This window comes from Protopterus annectens, chromosome 6.part1 (genome assembly GCF_019279795.1).
Source record: "Protopterus annectens isolate FY-2018-M chromosome 6.part1, PAN1.0, whole genome shotgun sequence".
Taxonomy (NCBI): Eukaryota; Metazoa; Chordata; order Ceratodontiformes; family Protopteridae; genus Protopterus; species Protopterus annectens.
Window position 1 is genome coordinate 551,801,889 of NC_056738.1, and position 12,047 is coordinate 551,813,935.

A 12,047-nucleotide genomic window follows, 5' to 3' on the forward strand; every position below is an offset into this window, starting at 1 on the left:
AATGAGATTTGCCACATAGTAGGACTTTCTGACCACAGTGGCAATGTGGTGGTCGAAGGAGAGGTTGCTGTCAACCTGTGTCCCCAGATCTCTTCAGTGTTCAGTGGACTCCCATCAATATGGTAAATAGTGGGAAGTGAGTTTTTCCCAAAGGGGATGGTGATGCATTTTTTGGCATTAAGATTAAGGCCATGGTTTTGACACCAGTCGTTGGTCTTGGTGAGGCCTTTCTGTAGGATGTCTGCATCACTTGGGGAGTTAATAATGGCTCCCAATCTGCAAATTTGGTCAGCCAGAGCCCTTCTGTGTTGGCCTGGACTTCTGAGAATTAGATGCCAAACAGGAGAGGACCCAGGACCAATTCCTATGGGACTCCACTCGTGACTGGTCGGCAGTCTGACTTGGAGTCTGCTACTTTCACACTGTGTGTTCTATGTGTGAGCCAGTTTGCAACCCACCTAATGATATAGGAGTTGATGCCTAGTTTGGTGAGTTTATCAATAATTCCTGAGTGAGGAATGGTATCAAAGGCCTTGGCCAGATCTAGGTAGGCTGTATGAGCTGCCTTACCTTCATCCACTGCTCTGGTGCCTGACTCAAAGAAGTCAACCAGGTTGAACAGACATGATCTACCTTTCACAAAACCAAATTGCATGGGATCTAGAGTTTGGAGATTCCCTATATCCTTGTTAATTAGGTCCATGATGATGTCCTCCACAGCCTTGCATATCACACTAATCAGGCTAATGGGGCAATAATATCCAGGCTCTGTAGTCACTCCTCCTTTATGGACAGGGATGACTGTAGCAGTGCACCATTTGGTAGGGACAAATCCTGAGATGAAGCTGTGTGTAAACAGAGCACACAGATGTGGTGCCAGTTCCTAGGTTCATAGGTAGGTACTAGGCTATCTGCCCAAAGGCATTTATAAGCCTAGCTGGAATGTGTTGGCTTTTGCCACCCCCTTAGATTAGTTCCCTGTGCCTCTGTCCAGCAGAGCTATTGAAGTGATCCCTGGGGTAAACTTTCTGTTTCCCATCAACTCGTCAAGGTTTCTCTTGAAAAGGGTTAGTGAGGTTTCTCTTGAAGAGGGTTAGCGAGTTCACTTTTTAATTCATGTAGAACACAGCCAGGGATATTGTCGGGTCCCATGAAAGCTGTATTCTTGGCCTTAGATAATGCAGTTTTAACCAGTGCTGCAGTAATGCAGGGTGCCTGGCATTCTTCTGGTATTGAGATTGGTCCTTTATGGGGGGAGAAAGGGGTAAAGATGGCACTGAGTCTGTCGGCCAGTATGTTTGCAATATCTTTTGGCTCAGTATAGGAGGTACCATTGTGCAGTAACTCAGAGCAAATCTGGGTATTGCCATGGGGATTTTTGATATAACTAAAGAAGGCTTTGTGTTTGTTTTTAGTGTCTGCCACAATTCTGCCTTCATAGCTGGCTTTGGAGGTTTTGATGAGGGATTTCAACTTTTTGTTGAGGCTAATAAGGGAATTTTTCCAGTCTTGGGACTTCACCTTTTTCTGCAGCAGTTTTTTGCTTCTGTTATAGAGTTTATTAATGGCAGGGGACCACCAGACAGGCTTCCTTTTTTTTGGAGGAGAGCGTCTTGGTTCTGTTGGGTGTGGCTAGCTCCATGCCTTTATGTATGTGTTCGTACAGTGCATTGGTGAATGATTCAATTCAGCAGTCATGCATCCATTTTCCATTGGCATGGGTGCCATGAAGTTACCACCTCTGTTTATAAGAGTCCAAAGTCAGCCTTGGAGAAGTTTTTTGTGGTGGATACCTTTGCGGGGGTGTGGGTGAGATGTGGATTTCCATGGTGATTAGTTTGTGGCCGGATCTAACCAGGGAGGAATTTACTATTGGTGTAGAGCAATGGTTGCCCATATTAGTAATAGCCAGGCCAAGGATGTTGCTTCCTCTAGTGGGTGCAAGAATGAGCTGGTCCAGGGCATTGGAACTGATTAATTCCAGGAAGTGCTGGGCCAGTACATTGGTGCTTGAGTAGTTTTCCCAGTTGATGGAGGGGTAGTTGAAGTCTCCTAGTATGAGAGCGTTGGGTTGGACTTTGATAGTTTCCAGGGTACTTAGGAACATGGAGTGAGAGTCTAGAGACATGGTTAGGGACCTATAGCAGACTATAACCTGGATCGCAGTCTTACCCAATGTTAGTTGCACCTGAAGTATCTCCGATACATTATGCTGGGCTACTAGTCTGGAGGTGTACATAACATTTATGAATATGGAGACACCTCCGCCTTTAGAGCTTCGGTGCATGTTTCAGGGCTGAAAGGTGTGGAATGAGATATAGCCTGGTAGTGCAGGGGTGCTTTCTGCTGCTTTAAACCAGGTCTCTGTTACAGCACAAATGTCAATGTTCTCCATTTTGAGGAGTGCTTCAAGTGAGTGCATCTTGAGATTTAGACTTCTAGCATTGAGCAGCATGACCCTCAGATTGCATTTATTTATAGCTGTTATGGTGATAATTTGGTCTTTGGAACACCACCTAAAAAGGCACTATAGGGGTGGCAAGAGCCTTAGCCAGTACCCAGAAACCCAGTGGTGACAGATGCAGGCCATCTCTGGCAAAGCACTGAGTTCTGAAAGTCATGTCATCCCAAGCAGACAGATACTGGATCCCCTTAGAATGACACCAGAAACTTAGCCAATTGTTGAAGTCAATCATTTTTTGTTTGTACTGTGATATCATTCTGGATGATGGTAGGATACTGCGCAGGGCTAGTGTCATACCTGCCTGGGCCACATAATCTGAGTGCTCCACCATGTCTCTTTTCATGTAGTCCAGGGAGGTGCATCTCAGGTCATTCACACCCACATGAACAATGGCAGAGTCATACTTGTACTTGTTGTGGAGTGACCTGAGTGCATGTGTTATGTGTTGGATTCTGGCACCTGATAGACAGCTGACTGTTACCTTCTCCTTATTCGACCTAGTGAGTGCAACATCTGTGTACCTCACTATTGAGTCACTTATGATTAGTGTATTGGGCAACGTGTTTAGCCTTAGGTGCTTAGGTTGAGGGGCACACTGTGAAGGTGAGCTATGTGTCCTGTAGTTTGTGCTGTGTTGTGGTGGTCTAGTGCATTTCTGCATTTCTGTCTTGGAGGTCTCTGCTGTTTGGGTAAATTTCTATGAAGGTGTGTGTGTGGTTTGTGTTTTTATGTGAAAGCTGTGATAGTGGGTGTTCTGCAGGGCTATGTGTTCCATGTGGTGTGGTGCAGGTGTTGACCTTCTCCTCTTGAGCAGCTAGACCGGTCTTTGCTGGAGAGTGCATACCTTCAAATTTGGTGATATAAGTGCATCTTTCACAAGTTTGAGTGTTGGGAGGTAAGAGGAGAGGGTTGTCTGTGTACATGAGGCAGTTGCTACAGTGCCTCAGAAAGCGCAAGTGCACCAGATTAATAGTAGAAAGCACACGGAACTGCCCTTTAATCATGCCAGGAGGTGTGGTCATAACTACTAAGTACTGGAGCTATTTCTATGAAAAATGACTAGTGCTGATGGCTCTTAGGTGTGCTATAATAATTGCTACAAAAACCTGTTGAAGAGTAAAGTGATTAGGCTATTTGAAGTGCAAGAGAGAAGGAACTAGAAAGATCTAAGGGAAAAACTGAAGAGCAGACTTTCTGGCACCAGTAATAGTTTATCTCAGCTCGGTGTCACTGAGCAGAGCTTAAACAAGTGCAAACCCATGCAAACATGGGCTTTTAAACCAGAAAGTTGCAAGGGATGGAAAAGCTGCCAAATGGCCTCTAAACTGCAATTTATGGGCCAGAAACCACTTCTCTTGTGGTAGATAGACTACCTAGTGCTTACCACTCCCACTGATAAGCGAGAAGGTTTTCCTCCAACACAGAAAGGCTTGGGGGACTCAGAAGTTTACGAATCATCCTGGATACAGCAAATCTGTATTAGGACTAGACTAGTTACAGGAAAGGTGGGAAACAAGCGCAAACATGGGCTTTTAAACCAGAAAGTTGAAAGGGATAGAAAAACTGCCCAAACGGACACTAAAATTACAATTTCTGGGCCAGAAACTACTCCTCTTGTGGTAGATAGGCTACCTAGTGCTTACCACTCCCACCGATAAGCTAGAAGGCTTCCCTCCAACACAGAAAGGCTTGTGGGGGCTCAGAAGCTTACAGACAGTCCTGGATACAGCAAATCTGTATCTGGGCTAGACTAGTTACAGGAAAGGTGGGAAACAAGCTTAGAACTTTTTTTTTACAGAAAAGCAGCTAAGACGGCAGTAAAATAATTCAAATGCAGTGCAAGTTAGCACACTTGAGTGTGTAGCAATATTAAAGCAAATGCAGTTTAAATAAATGCAATTAAATTCAAAAAATATTAAAAATGTGCAGAAACCAGTAAATTAGGAAAAAATCAAAACATGTGCAGAAAGCAGTAAATTAGGAAAAAATCAAACTGGAGGCACTTAGAATATCACAAAACAATGCCAGGAAATATATAAATAATTCAGTCAAGCAAAAATTAAGACAGTGCAGAACTCTGGACAGTTAAAAAGTGCCAAAAAATATACTTATCAGTTCTATATTTCCAGATTGTTTGAGAAGCATACTCAGTCAGAACACAAGGAGATTCTAGTAAAGTTTTTTTATATAAAGTGGAAAGGGAGAAGGAGGAACAGAATATAATTCAAGGTTAAGAAACTAAGTGAGTTGGTCTTCTCAAATGTTCCCTGTATATTAGGTAGAATGAACAAATGACACTAGACTGAGTGGAGTGACCCAGATTAAATTTACAGTAGAGGCGGGCAACTGCAAATCCTCCAAGTATAGCAACAAGACCCCAACAGAGAGGAAGGATGGGGGACTGTACTACATCTACTAGCTACTCACAGACAGAAATTACAACTCTCAGTATGAAAAAGCAGTTTACAGTTAAGTAATTCAGTAAAAATGCAATTACAGTAATGAAACACTATCTAGCAATGAAAAACACAGTTAAAACAGTATAAAACAGTAAACAAATGCAGTGAAACAGTAAAAATAAAACTTTATAACAGTGCAGAATCTAGTAGATTAGCTGTATAGCACAATTATAAGCATTAAGAAGTACAATTCAATGAAATAAATGTAAGAAATAACTTATTCTGCTCTTGCAGTCTTAGGGAATTTCTGCTTTGTCCCAGTGATAAATTACCACTCCAAAGCCTGGTAAAAACAAGCACAGCCCCCTGCAGACACAGGGTTTAAATAACAGAAAAGATGGAAGAATCTAGAAGCTCGAATTACTACCCAGTCCTGCTAGTCCCTGCTCTTTCAACCAATCACTCGTGCTAAAGAAGGTCATGCAACCCTGTTATTCTCACTTTCAGAGAAGACAAGACACTATCAGCAGAAGATGGCTGCCAGAAACACAGGAAACTCAACAAATGAAACAACCAGGCCTGAATAACAGCAGGCCTCTGTCCAGCCTATGCTACCTGACTAGAACACAGAAACCTCACAAAAAATGCATAGAAAAGCACACTGTGTACTGTCCTTGAGTATAATATATGTTTTTTTTAATGTGAACTGATTATTTGGAAATAACTGGCAAGGAGAGTACAGTATAAGGCTAAATGAGGGTGGGATAAGAAGATGGGAGTGGGATAAGAGTAATGTTTGCCATATACCATGCTCAGTGGAAGCCTTGCTTTTTTATGAATTTACAAACCAGGTACTATTTCAAAGCTCCTCTGCATTGCAGGCACTATCAGCAAGTTGTTTTGATCTATTTTTATTTTACAAATATAGCTCAGAAGTCAGTCAAATTCAGTTACCATATCTCAATACCTTTATTGCTTTAGGTAACTTTATTAGCAGTGACATACTAAATCTAAATGTGCACCTATCTTGTATAAATGCTATTTCTAATGGAATCTCAGCAGACAAGATGAGAGTCGATCCTCACACAGGGAAGATAAACATATGATCTTTAAGGATACTGTTGGTAGGAGTTTTTCCACCAGTATACCCTGTAATTTTATCTTGTTTTCTTTGTGAAGTAAGCCATTGGTTTCTGAATGGCAATATAAGGGAATACAAGCATCAACAGGTTAGATCTGCTTCTTGAGGTGATATGTCGTATCATTTTTTTGTTTTTGGTGAAGGGGGCAGGGAATAGCCAATGCACATTACTGACTTGTTTTGTATTCTGGCGAAGGAGAACCTGTTTAGGTGGAGGAAGTTCCATTTGATAATGCTGTGGTAGGTAAATTGTGCTATAAATACTATGTGTATAGTACAATAGTAACAAAATGTTTGGAGAATACTATGTAGTAGGTAAATTGTACAATAAATACTATGTGTTTGGTAATTTAGGAAAATGTTTGGACATCATAAACAATTTATGTAACTGAAACTCAAATATAAGCTTTTCTTTTCTACTGGGGTTAGGAAATATTACACTTCAAGGTGGCTGTAAGTTTCAATTTCTCATTTTCTTCTTAGCATTCAATATACAATAGACAATATTAAAGTAACTCTTACCAGCAATGAAAAAATATTTTTAAACAGAATGCTAAAATAAAAAAAATGTTGTTTTTCTGTTAGAATCTATAGGATTACCAATGCATTAATAGAGATCAACATTAATAAAAGTTATAAGGCAAGCTCATTAACAGAATTTAAAATCAAAAGCTGATAAGAGAGATACTGGAGAAGTTATCATTCATTAGAGTAACTGGAGGGCACCTAGTAGCTAATAATCTAATAATGTCTGCCTTCATTGTTAATCAAAGGTAACTGCTTTTTGCCTATTTGCTAATTATGGTCTGTGGAAAGACCTTATAATGCTGGCAAAAGCAGAGATAAGCATTCCTAACTGCAAATCAGTGTTAGTCCAATAAAAGGTATTATTACATCATGTCTGTGCTCCATTGTCTTTGTGTTTCTGTTAGTGGATCAATACAGCATTTCTTTATTATTTTATAACGGCCTTTGAATGATTTAATTTTACTGATAATTTCCATATAAGTCTGCAATTCTGTCTAGTGAACAATCTCTTTGTTACCCACATCAACCTTTGAATGGCAAAACAAATAGTACCCAACTGCATTTATTAATGACCGTCAGCAGCATGTTATTTGGGTTATAGCCTTTAAAGGAGAGCAACACCTACAGACTGAAAAAAAACATGTTTATTTCATCATGTCTTGATGTTTCCTACATTTTAATACCACTTTTGGAATTTATATACTTTTTTTTATATTTTTAAATGTAATTCCAGAGTCTGCCCACATGGGGTCCAGCATCTTGATTTTTTTGGTCTACCTCTAGGTATCCCACATTGCAGTGTTTGGCTTTAAAATATTACATCATAGCCCCTAAGCTCATATCAATGCATCAGCTTTACATGTATTTTCACGTATACCCTGCTTTCTTTTAGTCAGTCAGGTTTAATTACCATTTCTTGCTTTTCAATGACTACTTAAAAGACAAACAGGGATAATCACACACAACCGTATTCTCAGTGCCTGTTACTTCTTTTTCTTTCTGAAGTGGCAAATTTCCATTCTTTTCTTATGCCTGAGTTGTGGTCCATTTCCCTTCCCCCTAAATACCTCCCCTTTCTATCTGTCAAAGTAGCAAGTTTGAGCTGTTTACTGCTGAGCTTGATAGCTCACAGCAGGAGACAAAGTTCATATGCTGAGAATACTTACTGAAATACAAAATGTGCCATGCATACAAAGCTTCAACAGACCCCATTATGTCAGGCCTATTACACATTTGCAAGCCCATTGGTATCATAAATACCCACTCAAAGTATCTCAATACCTTTTGCAAAATAAACAGAGCCTGTTGGTAGGATATGTATATATCACATAGAATAACACTTCTATGGAACCAAATTCCACTTCACATGAAGCAAAATACATCTGTTACACTATGCAAACATAAATGGATGGGAAACCAGAAATCCATCCCTGACTAAGCACCCCTGTCCCTCGTGGATAGGGAGACATGTAAATGTGCCAGTGTTTCCATATTCAGCCCATCTTTGGGTTAATCATACATAAAATAAAAGGAAACACAAGGCTAGCTTTCTTAAGATCATCACAGATCAGTAATTTAATAAGTCAGTATGAGCCTATGGACCTATAAGACAACATATTCTGTATTGCCAAAACTCAGGAAATTAGAAATAGATATAATTTTCCAGAAAATTGTATTGAACCAAAAATAATTTGAGGAATAAGTGATCGTTAGGAGATTTATAAAACAAAAATGATTGTATTGTGGTACTTACTTTAATACCAAAGCAGGAAAATTTTAGTGAGAGGAGGAGGAGTGATGCCATATATGTCTAAGAATTGCATTCAGTCAGCTACTTCATGATGGACCTTTGAATCTTTGTGATATAAATTTCAAATGAAATACTTTGACTTATTTTATTTATTTTTTACTTTCATTTTCAGCTGTTGAATGTGGAAGTAGGCTAATACAGGGTACTATTTCATCCGCATTCTGTTATGCATAAAGTGATGAGCGTAATACACCAAATTATTACACAGAAAATACAATTCCACAATACATAAACTCATATAAGGAATAATATTTCTATTATTAGGTAATATTAGAAAGAGCACAGGGTTATTTGGGGTGAAAGCTGCTGCATAGTCAGTATTACTCTGTAATGATTTTAGACCAATAAAAATACATTTTGCTCACCAAGACTGTCCTGATGAGTAGTGATTTAATCTGAGAGTTATAGAGTTTCACATCATAGTTTCAAGGAAATAGGGTGTGTTTTCCAAATTAAACAGGATTCTTTTGAAGACCAGATTTACTGAGCTGAGAGCTAGAGGTAGAGCATGTTATTATAGATAACAGTGTATCTAAGTACCACCTCAGCTCTCCGATAAACTAGGCCACTGGCCTAACTGTACCGATCCAGGCAAGCTAGAAAATAAGTACTGAAGCAACATATGGATGTATGTTAAGGACTGTAATTTTTAGAGTACATTAAGAAAATGTACTATATATGTATAGGTATAAGATGGATTTCAAAAGCATGCTGCAGTGGCATTTTGGCATATGAGCCTACATATGAATCTTCAAACCTTATGCATGATCATTCAATTTCACAACCAAGAAGTCAACAAAATATGATGTAAATAAACTTGCCTCTGAATGAAATCTAGTCTGTGAAGGAATTGCATCATTTTCATCAGAACAAAAGGTATCACGTTTGGGGTATATTGAAGTTGAGGAATGAAAACTTTGTTGACTGATGCTGAAATTGCATGTAAAGTTAGTATGACTGAAATTCTGTAAGCCATTGTTTTACTTCTGAATAGATCTTAAAGATAAGTGCATCCAGATGATGGGAAAATGATAAAAGAGTCTATAAGCAAGCAATAATGCCCCAGAAGGTTTGGCATTACAGTATGTATTGACAGACCATCCACTGGTGTTGTGAAGCCAGTTGTCATAGGCAGATGGTTTCCCCACCCCTAGAACATTTATTTCCTGTAATGGCCACCCTGGGGGCACTGTTACACTTAAACATGGGCTGTCTGTTAAGCTAACTGTTAACCTGATTTGTTTTTGTTTTATTATTAGTATAAATATGTATTTTTTAAATATTTCTGAGGTTGTGTACAATATATTATTGCTATTAGAAGTATTTTATATCCAAAAATATAAGTTATGCAACAGATCCTTGAAGGAGAGAATGTCTGAACATGTAAGGGCTATCAAGAATGGTGACAGCAGGATTGCTTTGGGCAAGTACTGCAAATTCTGTACAGATTTTAAAAGGTTTTACTTTTTTATTATTGAAAAGATTACCAATGTATTCTAGAAGGCTGACTTGGAAGTAGTTTGCAATCATCATGCTGGAAAAGCTACATTGCTCATCTTTCTTGGAAACACTGATCTGGCTTAGATTGATGCCACTTTAATGTTCTCTAAGGCAATTAAAATTATGGGATTTGTAGTCATATTGTATTCTGTGATGCCTTTCCTGTGAATGACTAATTCAAGATTGCCTGAAACCCAACTGATTGATCACAAATAATTGAGAATTTAAGTTAAAATAAACGCCTCCTACAGGAATCAACACACCACATCCCTATGAACTTATATATACTATTTCTGCAGTCATATAACAGTGAGGGAAAAAAATCCTCAATAGACTGCACGGTGGCTTTACACAACAGCAAGCATGTGAATTATTGAGAAAAGTAAATATAGGTTCATAGATTAGTACTAAGCTATCTGCCCTTATCGGTCATTTTAAGCCTAGCAAAACTTTCCAACCCAAAGGCAAGAATCATATCCTGAGGCTGTATCTTGTGTCTATAAGGTAAACACTAACCCCCTCCACAGTCCAGTTGTTCATAGGTTCATAGGTTCATAGGTAGGTACTAGGCTATTGGCCCAAGGGCCAAAGCAAGCCTAGCCAACAAGGTTCCCTGGCATATGCCACCCAAGGAAGTTTTTTTCCTGTGCCCCTGTCGAGCAGAGCCACAGAAGTGATCCCTGGGGTGTATTTCCTATTTCAAATCCATTTAACAAGATTTTTCTTGAGGAGTGCTAATGAGGAACTTTGTTTGACATAGATGGGTAACTTGTTCTAGAGTATGGGAAGTCTCTGGGACAGGAATCTATCCCTCCAGCATGTCCTGTTTATTGTGGTGACAAGGTTTAGGTCCCTAGAGCATGTAGCTTGGAGGGATTGGGATTTCTTTAGGTGTAGCATGTCCAGCAGCTCTGGGTTTGACATAGCTTTATATGTTAGGCAGAGATCACCTCGGAGTAGGTGATATGCTACGGAGTAAAGCCTGGAGTTTTTTGAGACAGTCAGTGTAGGGCATCTATTTTAGGCCAGTAATCCTCTTTGTGAGGTACTTCTGTGGCCTTTCCAGCTGCTGCAGATGTCTTGTGAGGTACATTCCAAAAGGGGCTTTGTGCTCTATAATGGGTCTAATGAGTGTCAAGTAGAGGGAAACAATGACCTCTTTTTTCCTAGATGAGAACCCTTTTGTGATGAGGTGTGCCACGTAGAAGGATTTCTTGACTACTTTGATGATGTGATTATCAAAGGAGAGACTACTCTACACCTGGGTCCCCATGTCTCTTATCACACATTCGGCATTAAGTAGACAGACACCTATGTGGTAGTTCATGAGTACAGAGTTTTTACCAAAGGGGATGACAATTCACTTTTTGGCATTGAGCTTGAGGCCATGGCTCTGACACCAGGCATCTGTCTCAGTGAGGCCTTTGTGTAGGATGTCCACATCATTTGGGGACTCAGCTATGGCTCTTAGTTTGCAGTCATCTGCGAACTTCACTAGCCAAAGGCCTTTTGTGTTAGCCTGTACTTCAGAGAAGTAGATACCAAGCAGGAGAGGTCCCAGGACGGAACCCTGTGGTACTCCACTTGTCACTGGTTTAAAGTAAGATTTGGAGTCTGCGACTTTTACAGTGGGGGTTCTGTCAGTGAGTCAATTGGCAACCCATCTTGTGACATAGAGATTTATACCTAGTTTAGTGAGTTTAGCTATAATTCCAGAATGGGGGATGGTATTGAAAGCCTTGGCAAGGTCAAGATAGGCTGTGTGAACCACCTTACACTCATCTACAGCTTTGGTGACTGCCTCAAAGAAGCCGATCAGGTTTAGGAGGCATGATCTGCCTTTCACAAATCTGAACTGGGTGGGGTCCAGAGTTTGGAGGTTACCAATGTTTTTGTTTATGAGTTCCATAATGATACATTCCATGGCCTTATAGACCAGGCTCGTCAGGCTAATAGGGCAATAGTTCCCAGGATCAGTGGTGGCTCCCCCTTTGTGGAGTGGGATAACTGTTGCACATTCAGTGGGCACAAAGCCAGATGTGAGACTGTGATTGAATATGGTGCTTAGGTGGGGAGCCAGTTTGTTCTGAAGTTTGTGTAAAAACACAGCCTGGGATGTTGTCTGGTCCCATGGATGCTGTGTTTTTTGCTCTAGAGAGTGCAGCTTTTACCTGCGTAGTTGTGATTACAGGGACTCTGCATTCT